The sequence below is a fragment of the Pogona vitticeps genome, chromosome 4, assembly GCF_051106095.1.
Source record: "Pogona vitticeps strain Pit_001003342236 chromosome 4, PviZW2.1, whole genome shotgun sequence".
NCBI classification, from domain to species: Eukaryota; Metazoa; Chordata; class Lepidosauria; order Squamata; family Agamidae; genus Pogona; species Pogona vitticeps.
This window is the reverse complement of record NC_135786.1, coordinates 183,967,438-183,982,523: the sequence shown is the minus strand read 5'-3', so window position 1 is coordinate 183,982,523 and position 15,086 is coordinate 183,967,438.

The following is a 15,086-nucleotide window of genomic DNA, read 5'->3' as shown; positions in this document are numbered from 1 at the left end:
CTGTAAATCAGAGGTTGGGAACTCCTTTGACCCCAGGAGAAGGATTGTTCCTTGGGCCCAGGCCAATAATCAGAGTGATGTCATGGGATGGGCTTCCTTCTCTGATGACTTCTGTTCCAACCTCCATACAGAAAAACTGAAAGCATTTCATCCATCTTTCTTCTCAGAGAGTCAATAAGTGGAATCTTGTTGCACAATTCTCTGTGTGTAAAGGCCAATGAAATCATCAGCTACATACTTTAATCCATAATTTAAACTTCCCCTAACCCCCCCCCTCAGGTTCCAAAGCTCCCTTGGGATCCCCTTAGACCTGGATGATATTTGGGAGCTCCAGGATGAAGCAAGCAAGCCTTTATTATACCAAAAACGATGACACTGGTCCAACCACCGGGATTGGGACCAGTGGCAGAAATTTTCAGATATAATGGCTCCCCGCCACCATATCAAGGCTCCCAAAACCTTCCCCGGGTCAAGAGGGAACCTTGTGAAGTCTGGCCAAAAGGGAGATCTTAAACTAAAGATTAAAGACCACGGCTGATGGCATAATCAGCTTTTACATACATAGAAATGTGCAACAGGCTTTCAGCCACTGATTCCTTCTCATCCTGCTCAAATCCCCATTAAAAGGGTGGACAGGAATCCCCAGTTCTCTCCAATCATTATCCTCCATATATACACTTTCAACATGTCACAGCAGTAAGTAAATGTTGCTTTCTCTCAGATACATGCCCTACTCTTGTTTCTTCTCAAGGCAAGCACCTTAGGTTGTTGTGGATTTTCCAAGCTGTTTGGCTGTGTTCTGAATGTTGTTCTTCCTAACGTATCACCAGTCTCTGTGGCTGGCATCTTCAGAGGACAGGAGTCAGAACTCTTTCCATGCTCTGTTGCAGTTTGTTGGGTAGTTATTTATAGCTGTGGGATCAGCTTTTGTCCTTTTCAGGAGATTGGGTAATTATGGTGATCAGCGTGTTTTTGTCGTGGGAGTATTGTTGTTATAAGGGGGAGAGATGATCTGTCACTGTGATTGATGGGTGTTGTTAGCTGGTCTTTTGTGATCACTGGTCCTTGTGGCTGGGTAGAGTTTGTTGACCTTTTGCAGGCCATATTTTTTAGTCCTGAGAGCTAGGCTTTATTGAGTTTTAGACTTTCTTCTTTTTTTATTGAAGCTCTGCAGGTGTTTGTGGATTTCAATGGCTTCCCTGTGCAGTCTAACATAATGATTGCTGGTGTTGTCCAGTACTTCAGTATTTTGAAATAGAATTTCATGTCCAGCTTCTTTTAAGGCATGTTTAGCTACTGCTGATTTTTCTGATTGTTTTAGTCTGCCACCCACAACAAAAACACGCTGATCACCATAATTACCCAATCTCCTGAAAAGGACAAAAGCTGATCCCACAGCTATAAATACTCAACTATCCAACAAACTGCAACAGAGCACAGACAGAGTTCTGACTCCTGTCCTCTAAAGATGCTGGTCACAGAGACCGGTAAAACTTTAGGAAGAAAAACCTTAAGAACACGGCCAAACAGCCTGGAAAAACCACAACAACCATCGGATCCCTTCCGTGAAAGCCTTCAAGAATACACCAAGCATCTTAATTGCCGTTATTTAACAGTATGTAGACTTAAGTGAAGTTTTTTTTTTTCCATTGCAGAAGTAATACCCTACCAGTCTAGTATATACAGAGCTTGGAAAAGTTGTATGTCAATATTGCAGCTGCCAGGATCCTCCAGACAGCATGGGGATTGTCTATGAAGGCTCAGAGGATTCTCAGAACTGTCAGTAAAGTGGGTGAGGGCATCTACAGAATGTGGTAGGGGATGATTTAAAGCTGAACAATCATGCTGACAGTCCCAGTTCTGCACCCTAGGATGAAGGGGGTTTCCAGTTATCCCAGAACCTGGCAGGTGTTTTTAATTCCCCTGTAACTACTGTGGCATCACTGCAGCTGATAGCATCACCAAAGATCCACCAGGTAACTTATGCTAGTGGGATTCTGGCCAATATGTAACATTATATTTAAAGAAAATCATGGCATGGTAAAAATAAAAATAAACCAGGAAGAAAGAGTTTTGAAGCAACTAAGGGTTTTAAAGGGGTTTAAAGAAATGGGATATTACAATAGCAAGCTTCTTCTACCTTTCATCTACATATTTTTCCTTCTGGCTGAGTCAGTCCATTATCATAGCTGGTGTCTGAAATAGTCCTAACAGTCCTCTCTTCTTAGTCCTAAGGATAGCTGGAAGTTCATGATTTTGGACAACATGGCCAAGAACAAGGGAGAACATACAATCATTTTTCCACCCAGAAAAAAATATCTAATGGCATTTGACTTTATTCCTTACTCATTTCTTGGGGTCCCAAGGGAAAACATTTAAGTCTTTCAAATTGATGGCATTTAAGTACGCATAATTGAGCCTATGAAACTGATCCTCACACAAACACACTCCAATTATGAATGCATTTTTAACAGGCAGTTTTATATATACAAATGCACATATGAAGAGGAATATGGAAGAGACAGAGGTGAACAGTCATTTCAGATCCTTCCACCAAATCACAATTTAAGTCTACCCAATAACTTCATTTGCTTGAAAAATTCAGAAGGCATGCTTATTTAGAGTGATATTTTCTATAATACTAAATGCAAATATTAGAAAGAAATAGCAACATAAAGCAATAAGCCTAGGAAAATACCTGAAGGAAGATTCCTAGTTACATTAAAGTCAAGAAGACATTTGTCTTTCAGTCATATGTGTCGGGGAAAAAAACCCTTTTCTATTAATATCAATCATTTTTAAAGAATATGAGTATTTAAATGTGTGGCATACTGATACATCATGGAGCAATTGTAATAATTTTCATATTAAGGGTGAGAAAAGCTTTCTCCCTGCCTGTGTGATCTATTTATCTGAGCGCCCGATGTATTAAAAATTACTGTCTTTGAGGCTGGAGGTTCTGTTGTCAATATTTTATACAAACCCATTTAATATTTTATAAACCTTTGTGTACATATTGTAAAGCATACTTTAATTATTTTTTTAAAAAAACTATTAATATTGTACATTTTCAAAATGTAAATAAGAATGCTTCTATTTTCGCCTACATTTCTACTTTACGTCGTTTCCTCATCTGAGAACTGTGAAACAAAATAATTTTTAAAGGAAGATGAATTTGAGTAAAATATCATGAGTGGAAAGGTGACAATCTGTGCACTATTTTTCAGTCATGGACCAGACCGGGGGGGGGGGGCACTGTGCATACCCATATATTTTATGTATGTTTATGCCGCACCTTCTGTGTGTTCACAGATGATGCATATAAGAAAACAGCTGAAAGTCACTGCCCTCGCTTTTCGCCCTTTTCCCACATTTGCTGACTGAGAGCATTCTTTACCTATTCCCTATCTACCCACTATCACTGAGAGAAAGAGGCATGGGAGGGCACCACCATGGTTGTCTCTGATCACTGATCAGAGATAAAGCAGCCTGAATGAGGGATGGAGAGAAAGAAGGCTGGAATCTGACTTTCTGTAGGCTAGATTATTCCCATAACTACAGCCCTCCCCCAATAAATATTTACAGACATAATTTTGATTTGCAATGTGAACTGCTGATGTCACCACTTCCATCTTTAGCTTCCCCTCTTGTTTCTGTTTCCCTTTCCCTGAACCTCACAGTCCTTCTTTAATGGTGTCCACTGCCTGGGTGCCAAACCACTAATAAAACAGATGGATTAGGCTTTGACTTGCTTCCCAATGTAGCTGCAGGAAAAGTTAGGAGGGAGTAAGACCCTGAGTGATTGGGAAGGGTAATGACATTCTAAATTCTATTTCCTTACAACTCATATCTTATTTACTTTTCCTCAGATACTTAGAACAAAGGAACTGCAAGGCAGTCATTGACTTGGGAGTGTCTTATGTTTGTGTTTTTATCTTAGAATGACTAAATGTCCCATTGCACCTTATATACTTTGTTGTTTTGCTGCTGCAGATTTATAAAATTACACTGGCTTTATCTTGTATTCAAGACAACTGCAAACTTTCTCTCTCTCTCTCTCTCTGTGTGTGTGTGTGTGTGTGTGTGTGTGTGTGAGAGAGAGAGAGAGAGAGAGAGAGAGAGCGAGAGAGAGAGAGAGAGAAAACACAGTGGAAGCTACTGTCCGCATACTGTAGTTGGACATTGTCAGTTTGAGTCTATAAAAAATGTAATTGGGAGAGTCACCCTTTCACATGAGAAATCATATGCTCCATTCACATGAAAACTGTTGGAGTTATTTCAACCTTGTACATTGCCTTCAGTAGGTTTGTCTGGGAGGGACCTTTCTGGGCTGAGGTGACAATCAGTCCAGCAGTAACCAATTTTTCCTTTCCTTTCCTTTCCTTTCCTGGCGTGCTCTGGTCCATGGGGTCATGAAGAGTCAGACACAACTAAAGGACTAAACAACAATTGTCTTCCTGGGTGTTGAGCAGGGCCTCTGTGTAAGGAGGCAACTTGCTGGGTTTTAAGCCAACAATACAGAAATCACTATGTAGGGTCAAGAGAGTGGCTTGAGAGGAAACTGTCTGTTCAGATGGGCCAAAGGCAGATGTTTCACCCAAATAGGAAGAGGGCAAAACCAGGCAGGAGTCAAGATCCAAGACAGCAAACTTCCCTGTGGGTAATAACTCTCATTAGCATACTCAAGACCATCATTTAAAATTTGAGGGCCTGCCACTGTTGGGACAGGTAACGGAAGAGTGACAGGATTATGTTTTAAGATGTGGAGAGCCAAGAGGAAAGTTTGAGAGGCTTACAGAGTTGGGGAGTACCACATATTCCTCCCCACCCATAGCTTAGAAAATTAACTTTGAGTTTAAATCTCCCTTCCTCCAAACAGCTTAGAAAATATGGACCCAGACTTACCCAGGTCCCACATCGCGGCCAGAGTGGGGGCCTGGCCTCCCGTGTTCCTTCAAGGCTCCATAATAGCAGCGGCCATGTGGCAGGCCGCAAGGGAGCCTGGACGCATGAGACAGGCAGCAGGTTGCACTGGCAGGTGCAGGTTGTGTCTGGGGGTGGGGCCTGCTGGACACCCCCCCCCCATTGAAATAATATTAGCTGTGGGTCCGATGGCAATTTTTATATATTTTTAATTGTATTTTAATTGTTCTAAATTATATTTTAATTGTTGTAAGCCGCCCAGAGACCTTTGGGTAGTGTGGGTGGCAAATAAATAAATAAATAAATAAATAAATAAATAAATAAATAAATAAATAAATAAATAAATAAATAAATAAATAGGGCACTCTTGGGCCTGGGTTCACCCTCCCCACCCACCCCATGTTTGGTAAAGTTTAAAAGATGCTGAGGTTTAAAAAAGTTTTAAGTTAGACAGGTATTTGTTATTGCACCTCTCCTTTTCTATCCACCTCACAACTTTGTTAGTTGTTTAGAATCATTGTGGATGGATTGGGTGGTTGATAGAGGGTGGGCAGTGTCCTGCCTGCTGCTATTATGGGTGGCAGGACCCTGGCCTTGCCCCTTGGGTAGCAGGGAGCCACAGAGTGGCATAAATCTGCAGGGTTTCTGAGGATCTGCCCTCCAGGTCATCACCCAGAAGGGTCTGGGAAGTTGATGGCAACATCAGTGATGGCACTCAGGTCTCCCGATGGATATGGATCCAACCTCAATGCTTAGCCGAGAGGAACTACAGCTGTAATTCAATTAATAAAATTGTGGCTTTTTACTTCCAGTTTTGTATATATAGTGGGTTTATTGTCTGGGGCGGGGGACTTAGCCATAAGTAATTTTGAGTTTTGAAGTTTGAATAATTGCTGGGATAATCTGAAGAAAGCTTTGGTGACCTCACCCATCTCTAGCTGCTTTTGCTATGCTTTTGTTCAGTTCACTAATGAATTGACATCATGTCAACAAAGATAAGATCATGTCAACAAAGATGCACCATTAGAAGCAATGTGATGTGGAAAAGAAGAAATACCACATCCTTTTCCTTCTTATATATTTACTGCTTTTACAATCTTTGGATGACTCACTGTTCATAATGGGCTTGATCCTGCAGTTGTTACGAAAGCAGGATGCCTGTTGAGATCGATGAATATATTGCCTGCGCATGAACTGCAGGATCCAGCTCATGACTCATATCTGTTAATATATTTCCACTTATTATTATTGTCACTGAAGCCATAAAGCATTAAACTTAATTTTGGAGCATCTAAAGTCAATAGATTTTTACCAATGTTATGACTGGTGAAGAAGTGTGTTACATAATTCAATTAAAGTTACTAATTCTATACTTTTTTGTGTGCATTCCTGAATGTCTGGCTTAATTCAGTGAGAATGTCCTTAGAACTGAAGTCCAAAGGTGAATCTGGAGGTGTCTTCAAAATCATGACTGATCAGTGGCAGTAGAGTTGTCAGAATCATTGTAGAAATATCAGCTATTGGTGGTATTTTAGCTTTTTTTAAAAAATTAATCAGTTATTATGCTATTATCATTGCTTCCAGCTGAGAAGAAGATCACAACTATCCTTCCCCATTGCTGGGCACCGAAGACACATTTGGGTCACAGGATCTCTCTCAGAAGGAACCATGCAAGTGCTGTTCACTCTAATGGCTCTGTACAAATCCAGCTGACAGACAGATGGTGTGCACCAGCAGTGCTAGACACTATACAATTGGTGCCTGCACTAAAAGGAAATGGAGGTCTCAATCACTCTAAAGAAACTCGTTTACTGGAGGTGATGCAACTGGAAATCATTATTCTGTCTCTACTCAAGATCCAAACACCTAATGCAGCCACCTGGGGCTTCTAGAAGGGTTTTCCAGAGATTGCTACATCAGTGTCTTCTCTTTACCCATAATGGTGTGTTTAATGGCCCCAAAATGCATTGAATCAAGCTGCAATCATGTCCATGTGCATACACAAAGAGAGAGAAAGAGAGAGGGAGAAGTCTTTCAAATGTTGGATTAAATCAATGTAAAGCAGCCTAACAGCAGTCCCGAAATTAAAAGACGCCTGCTTCTTGGGAGGAAAGCAATGACAAACCTTGACAGCATCTTAAAAAGCAGAGACATCACCTTGCCAACAAAAGTCCGAATAGTCAAAGCTATGGTTTTTCCTGTAGTGTTGTATGGAAGTGAGAGCTGGACCATAAAGAAAGCTGACCGCCGAAGAATTGATGCCTTTGAATTGTGGTGCTGGAGGAGACTCTTGAGAGTTCCCTGGACTGCAAAGAGAACAAACCTATCAATTCTAAAGGAAATCAACCCCGAGTGCTCATTGGAAGGACAGATCCTGAAGCTGAGGCTCCAGTACTTTGGCCATCTCATGAGAAGAGAAGACTCCTTGGAAAAGACTTTGATGTTGGGAAAGTGTGAAGGCAAGAGGAGAAGGGGACGACCGAGGATGAGATGGTTGGACAGTGTCATCGAAGCAACCAACATGAATTTGACAGAACTCCGGGAGGCAGTGGAAGATAGGAGGGCCTGGCGTGCTCTGGTCCATGGGGTCACGAAGAGTCGGACACGACTAAATGACTGAACAAAAAAACAAAGCAGCCTAAATCCAGTTGCTAGACCCAGCTAATCTGTATTTACTGAATAAAACAACACATATATAATTCCTATTGATTCAATGGGTCTACTTTACCTTGGACTACCAATTGGATTTAGGCCAAGAAATCTAAATGCTAGAGCAGGAGTGGGCCTAGTGTGGCTCACATCCCCCCGAGACCCTCCCAGCACCTCCAGGGCCACACAACCTGTCATTATTTAATTCTTGAAAAAGTATTTGGCTCAAAAACTCCCTTTGTTATCTCTGAAGATGTGGGAGCCCATTTTTTCATGTTTTGTGGGGGGCCAGCACCATCGGCACCCAACACAGTCCAATTTATTATTATCAAATGGCCACTGGAGGCCTTGGGAATGGCTTTTTCAGTTAAAAAAAATCTTAAAATAAAAATATTTGAGGGATGAAGAGGGAGCAGGAGGACTGCAGCTTTTTAAGGTTCATGGGTGGACATATACAGTCCTCATCCCTTTGGAAATTACCTTCTGTTGTTTTCAGGAAATGTTCTGACTCCTGTGACTATTCTTCCCTTCCTTAAACCTGCACATACATGTGTATCTATACAAGCTGGCTGGATAGTTCAGTGGTTTAGGTATTTGGCTATGGAGTCAGAGGTTGGGAGTTCAATTCCCCCACTGTGCCTCTGAAAAGAGAAGCCAGCCTATGAGGCCATGGACAAGCTGCACAGCCAAAAGGTGCCCTCAGAAGGCAATGGTAAGGCACTTCTGGGTGTACGGTACCTGGAAAACCCTGAAAAAGTTCACCATAAGTCAGGATTGACTTAACGACAAATGATTACTATAATTAACTATACCAGCTGTGTATGTGAATTGTCTTAAATACCTGTAGAGTGTATATGCAGGGGCAGCATGCTAGTGTGGTTGGCGGTTGAATGATTGAATGCTGGTGGGTGGGTGCGATTGGAAGATAGTGGGGAAGACTACGGTGAGCTGAGCAGTTTTTAGACTAGAGTCAGGTAGAGCTGGGAGTGAGATTAAAAGGAAGCCTGTTTTAGAATGAGTCAGGAAATATAGTGTGTGCTAGAGTTAATTAGAAAAAGTCTGTCTTGAGAGGCTGGAGTATGTGTGTGTGTCAGAAAGATATTTGGATCTTATTTTTACCTTTATCAATCGTACTTCAGAGGCTACATCTCCTTCATCCTGATTACCTGTAGTCTCTCAATAAAATACTTTTTCTTTATTTAAACCAAACTCTTTTAATGGTTTTTATTATGCACACATTTGCAAATTAATCTACAGTATTTGGTTATTGCCTTCCTTTTATCCCCACCCCTTTTGAAATGTTGCCAATACATCTGAAAAGGGTCACTGATGGTATGTGAGGGTATTGGGAAGTAACACGACTGCAGCAACAGAACTTACCAAATATGTACTGTATTCAGTATGGTTATTGATCAGATGTGTGCTGCATGTGACCATATACATGGTCAAGTATCTTTTTTATAGCATTTCTCATTGCTCATACAGATCCTATAGGTCTGTGTACATTGTAGGTTTATACACCACTCTGAACATACATCATGGGATCCATCATCACAGTCCTATTGCCTCCTATGCATATTTCTTATCCTAGATATACTGTACTATGTGAAAGGAAGCTTCTGTGGACCAATCATTCCAATATGTTGGTATGATATAACCTCAAAAGTTAAGAAAGAAAGCAAAAGGAATAATTGCCTTGAAAGCTAACTCCCCACGAACTCCCATCAAAGAATGAACCAATCTGCATGAAATTGAAAGTGACCTCATTCCTGAAGAGGTCAGCAAACAACTTCACCTATAAATGTCTTCCTGCTAAAGATACCACACACACTCTCTCTCTCTCTCTACTTTCACTAACTGTACCCTCCTCATTAAAGAACTGTCATCCACTTTGTTGTATATGAAGTGCCAAACTAATTGCAAGCTAGGTAATGATTTAATGGGAGACATTTCTGAATCTGACAAAATACTTGCACTGAAATTTATAGCAGTCACAGCAAATGAACCTTAGACATATTCCAATTAACAAGCCAAAGTAGGTGGCAGTATGGCAGTTCCTGAAAGCTAACCAAATCTGGTACATTAGTTTCTTCTCATGTGTTCTTGAATAATTTCTTTCAATACAAGACCTGTAATACAAGAGGAAAGTGGCAAAATACTAGAATCCATATTTGATCTGTCCATGGGTACACTATGAAATACCACTTATGCAAGATCAGACTCTTGTTCTCTTCATTAATTAGATCAAAAGGTTTGACACCCACGCAGATACTCTAGTCTTTACTGATTAAACTAAGGTAAAATTAATTAGATCCCTACTTTGTCTATACTTATGTATTGAAAAGGCGACCATCCATAGTAAGCCCCCAAACTCTCTCTTTCTCAATGATCCCCAATTTCAGGCACTCCTTTGTCCTCACATCTGCCCCAATATAGTTTTCAAGGCAAGACTTCAAACGTTACACTCAGCTATAACCCAAATGCTTTTCCAGTCATTCTAACAAGTAGGACACCTGAATCATGAGCTGTCTCTTGCAGAACAACCTGGGGACGGGATGAGTCTTGCAGCACCATTTCCCCCTTTCTCACCAAGCCCCCAACAAGATAACCTCTCCTGGGTTTTTGTTGCTTCGGCTTTGGTTCCTCATTCTCTATGTAGCTCCCTCCTCAAATGGTTGTTTTGTAGCAGAAACACTAACATGGAGATTCTCTCTCTCTCTCTCTCTCTTTCTCTCTCTCTCTCTGTGTGTGTGTGTGTGTGTGTGTGAGAGAGAGAGAGAGAGAGGGGGGGGGGAGAGAGAGAGAGAGAGAGGAATACTGCCTTCTTGAACCTTACCACTGCTGTGTCATTTTTGCTTTTCTTGATAGGGACAAATATTGGTGCACAAAGTTGCAAGACAAATGAGCTGTTCAGCCATTAGTCAGATTTCATTAAAGAAAAGGCTCTGACCTTTGGCATTAAGGAACACAGGCAATTTTCAGCAGATGTATTTCTCTGACAGAACAAAAGAAGGGATGTGTTAACGAAGGAGCTCCTGCTCATTATATTTTGATTTTTGCATGCACATGAGGCTATGAAGGAGCACTTTTGTTGACTCATGGGGAGGGAGGGGTGTATGCCTTATCCCCAAATGAAAAACTAATAACACCTCCACTCCCCTCATTGTCTTGCCTCGAATAGCATGATGGGTTCATAGTCTTGCTTATGCCTACTGGCTCCTACCTCAATCTCCTCACACACTCAGTGTTTTTTTTTGGTGTTGACACCGCACAAGGGCAACATGTATACCTTTACCCTGAGCTAATGAGCATTAGTTCCAGCTAGGATTAAGCAGAGACATGTTCCCAGCCTTTTAAGCTACCTTATATATGCATATTAAAGTTTTTCCCCCTGTCCTGAGGACTTATGTACATGGGATTCTTTCAAGCAGGCTGATGAGGACTAAACAAGGTCATTTTGGGGAAGGAAAGAGGTGTGGTATGCCTTTTGCTATTCAGCAATTTGAAATTTCCTCCACTCCTCCAGGGAGGGACAGAGGAAGAAAAGGGAAGTTTTTCTATGTTATATGCAACAGAAGTGTTGCCTCACTTGTAAAAATAAAATAAAATTGAAATCTTCCTCCCAGAACTTTTCTGCAGCTGAATATACTGCTGAGTAGCAGCAGGTAGTGGATTTGGTTGTGGGCAGATTCTTGAAGGAAGATTTCAATTTGTCTCTTATTTTTTTATAAGTGATGCAATGAATCAGTACTATCGTTTGTACACTGTAAAAAAACTTTTTCTTCCTCTGCCCCTCTACAGAGGACCAGAGGAAGTGTTTAATTTCCAGATATCATATGGGATTTTGGGACTTGGAGACATTGCTTCACAATAGCTCATGTTCTTCCTGGAGGAGAAAGCTCAGAAGGTGGTGCTAGGAGACTCCTGTTTAACACCCTGGTCGCTGGTCTGCGGGGTCCCTCAGAGTTCTGTTTTGTCTCCTATGTTATTTAACATCTACATGAAACCACTGGGAGAGACCATCCGAAGTCTGTGGGTTCACTGTCACCAATATGCAAATGACACCCAACTCTATCTGTTTCTCACATATTTCAAGAAGGGCCTCGTTGCAACCATGTTCCATTGGTTTAATTGTAAGTTTACACACGTCTTGTCTACAAAAATAGAAAAACAGAATTTTCCACATGATTCATAAATAACTGAAACAATGCCATTTTAATACAGAGTAAGCTTGTTTCAAGAAAAGCGTGCCCTAGCCCTGCCTTATTTGTAGAGTTGTCAGATGGCAGAATGCTGTCTGGAGTCTCAGGGAATTGCTGTGTTTCTGCAGATCTCTTTCAAAATATTATAGGGATCACCAGCAAAAGAATGGGGGTCCCCCCCCACCAACTTCTTCACAATACTGATATTATTTTTAAAATTAGATCTACTTAATTGGGGGGGGGGAGGCTGTCTTTTCATGAACCAAGGCAACCAGCACAAATTTGTAGTAACAGTGACAGATAACTGTCACAGCCCTCAAGGGGTGAAGAAACAACTAGAAAAAAGAGCCAAATTCAGAAATCAGTACTGAACACTGAACGAAAATTGGTACGTTGCTTATGATTTCTCTTCAGCTAAACCATACATCTGTGAATCCTTAACAAAGGATTAACAATCCTTAATGAAGCAGATATACCTTCCTTTAGTGTGCAGTGGCTGACAACTCTATATGTACAGAGTTGTTGGCTTTTTTTTTCTCCTGTGAATTACAGGAAATTAACTAGTTTGGTGGGCTATTTAAACTGCAGGCATAACCGCTTCATCGGAGAAATCAATCAAAGGTGTTAGACGGCAGCATTAAGACCTAGCTTAGCCTAGCTAGACAATCTCATCAAAGTAATGAATTAGCAGTTTCTGGTTGCTAGGAAATGGCACCTCGGTACATCCGACAGGGAAGAGCACCACAAGCTGCCATCCGAAAAGCGAGACCTATTAAGGACAGATTAATTTCATTCCAACCATCCTCCTTTAAAAGAGGAAACTATTTGGCCAGCAACAAAAATACAAGCATTGCTCTGGAAGTTCTTCCTTATATTTAGTAGTTTGTTGTCTTCAGTCAATTGATATATCTATGTATAGGCATGTTAATGCCCACAGTTTCACACTCTTTGCAATTAGAGGGGATGCAGCCACAGACTGAGTCATTATTTAATCTAAGAGTCACATTGATACAACAACAGACAAGCAATCCATTTTTGCAGCTGAATCAATAGTTCTGTATACCTGTTCAGTATGACATAATCAGGGAGTGCTCTGGAATGAAGCCACTTAATCACAAGGTAAGTCAGTGGGCTGTTATTTTCAGCATTTTTAATAACAAATTTCAGCACTTTCAAAACCAAAGCATTTGTTGTTGTTAGTGTGTGCTGACAAAGGCAGGGCTTTATGATATGAATATTCTATCAGAGACATCTTAAAGAAAGTTCATTTGCAATGGGCACTATTAAAATAAGCAGCTCATAGACTGCAATGGGGTCCTAAATCAAATCAATCCTGAACTCTCCCTAGAAAGTGAGTGAGGGTCTCTCTGTGTCAAACAGCCAGTGTGTGCCTGGTTGGCTACTTCCTTGCCTTTTTTCTATTATGCTGCCCAAGTTCGGGGCTGAGTGGGTGGCACTGAACTCACGCTTTTGTTTGAAATGTAATATAAACCCATGGCTGCTCAGCTTTGTTTATACTGTTTCTTTCTCATGTTGCTAGTTTTTGGAATAGATTGATTCTCTGTTGCCTTGCCTCAGTAGTTTTCAGTAGTTTTTAATGGCTTTTGGGATGCCAGAAAACATGAATGGGAAACCTGAAAGAGGTTTTGTATTTAATGCAAAACACAAGAATCAGAAAAATACGAAAACAAAAGAGGCACCCCTGTCCAAAATAAAGAACTCAAAATTAAAGAAATATGAAAATTTTAACAATGTACATCCCTCCCAAACAGCTAAGTAGCTCAGCCAGATATTGAGAGTTCAGTTCTCCACTGTACCTCCTGGGAGAAGAGCCAGCCTGTGAGGGGAGGGGAGGGGCTCAGGCAAGCTGCACAGTCCCAGAAGGCCCCTAAATAAGGGAATGGTAAAGCACTTCTATGTACTCTCTATCTAGACAACCTTGAAAAGGGTTGTCATAAATCAGAAATGACTTGACGGCACACAATTATTATCACTTCCCTGTTACCAGCTGAGTGATTAAATACAAGACTGAGCTAAGCCAATGCTTCCATGCAGCATAACTGTGAAATTCATCATATAAAATCTTAATTAAACTTTTTTTTCCTAACAATATAGCTGAAATGAAAGCAATGGGCAGCATTAATTTTGCAGATTAATAAAACTTTTTTCAGACAAATTGATGCTATAAATGTACATTAATTTAAATATATTACAACTATATCAAAATTATTTTGCCACTTAAATACTGGAATGAATTTTAAAGGTAGTACAAATGAAGTTTTATTCATGTTTTAATGCTGGTGGAACCATTGGGGATTTTTAGGTAAGGGAAAGCCTCTATATGGTCATATTTTTCACTTTTTTACTTTTAAATTTGGCAAGTATATATCTATTAGTAAGTTTCATAAAAGCAGTATAATACCATGTGATACTTTTTTGACTTAAAAATCTGCATTTTACCTGGAACATAAGCATTAAAATTAGAAAATCAAATTCTATGCAATAATTCAGTTCTTCACCCTGTCCATAACAGCTTCTGTATATCATCAAAGGCTTTCAGAGTCAGGGTCTTTGTACACACTTAAATAAAAAGAACTGTGCAAATCCAGATGTAATTTGAATTAGTTACACTCAAGAAAGACATCTCCAGTTTCTTGCTCTTTTTGCCAAGACTCCTAGTCTTTTGACTTGCATTCCAAAGAAATGATCAGCAATTTGGAAGGCAGCAATATATAAAAGTAGGATTGATTATGTTTTATTAGTAAGGAGAACAAAGAAGATTGCAGATCCAGGAGATCCGTTGCACCACTGGGAATTGATCTAAACATTTCAAAATGGTGGTAGGTGGCACTCCACTACTTAGTCCTGAGCCATCCAATCTATTATATGTTCTGCTATTCAATGATACCAATTTGTAAATGAAACTGTGTAATAGGAGAGAGGGCAAGGGTGTCAAAGAACAAGCAAATGTTACAGACATATAAACAAACGTTTCAAGGGTGTTGCCAAGCTAGTCTTTCCCAGCAGACAACAAAAGTCTTATAGCACCTTTAAGGCTAATATGTTTTGTTTGGCATAAACTTTTGCAGACTATAAACCACTTCTTCAGATGCAAAAGGTAATTATAATGTATTTGTTCCTGATAAGAAAGCATTTTGTTTTTAAAAGTGAGAATAAAGCAAAGCTTACTAGCAATATGAGCAGTAGAGCAGGTCCAAATAAAGGGAATCAACAAAGCCAGTTCGTCACACTAACCATGCATGATGAGCAATGAGGAAATCTAAAATTTTGGTGCCTGCTGGGGATTGCAGA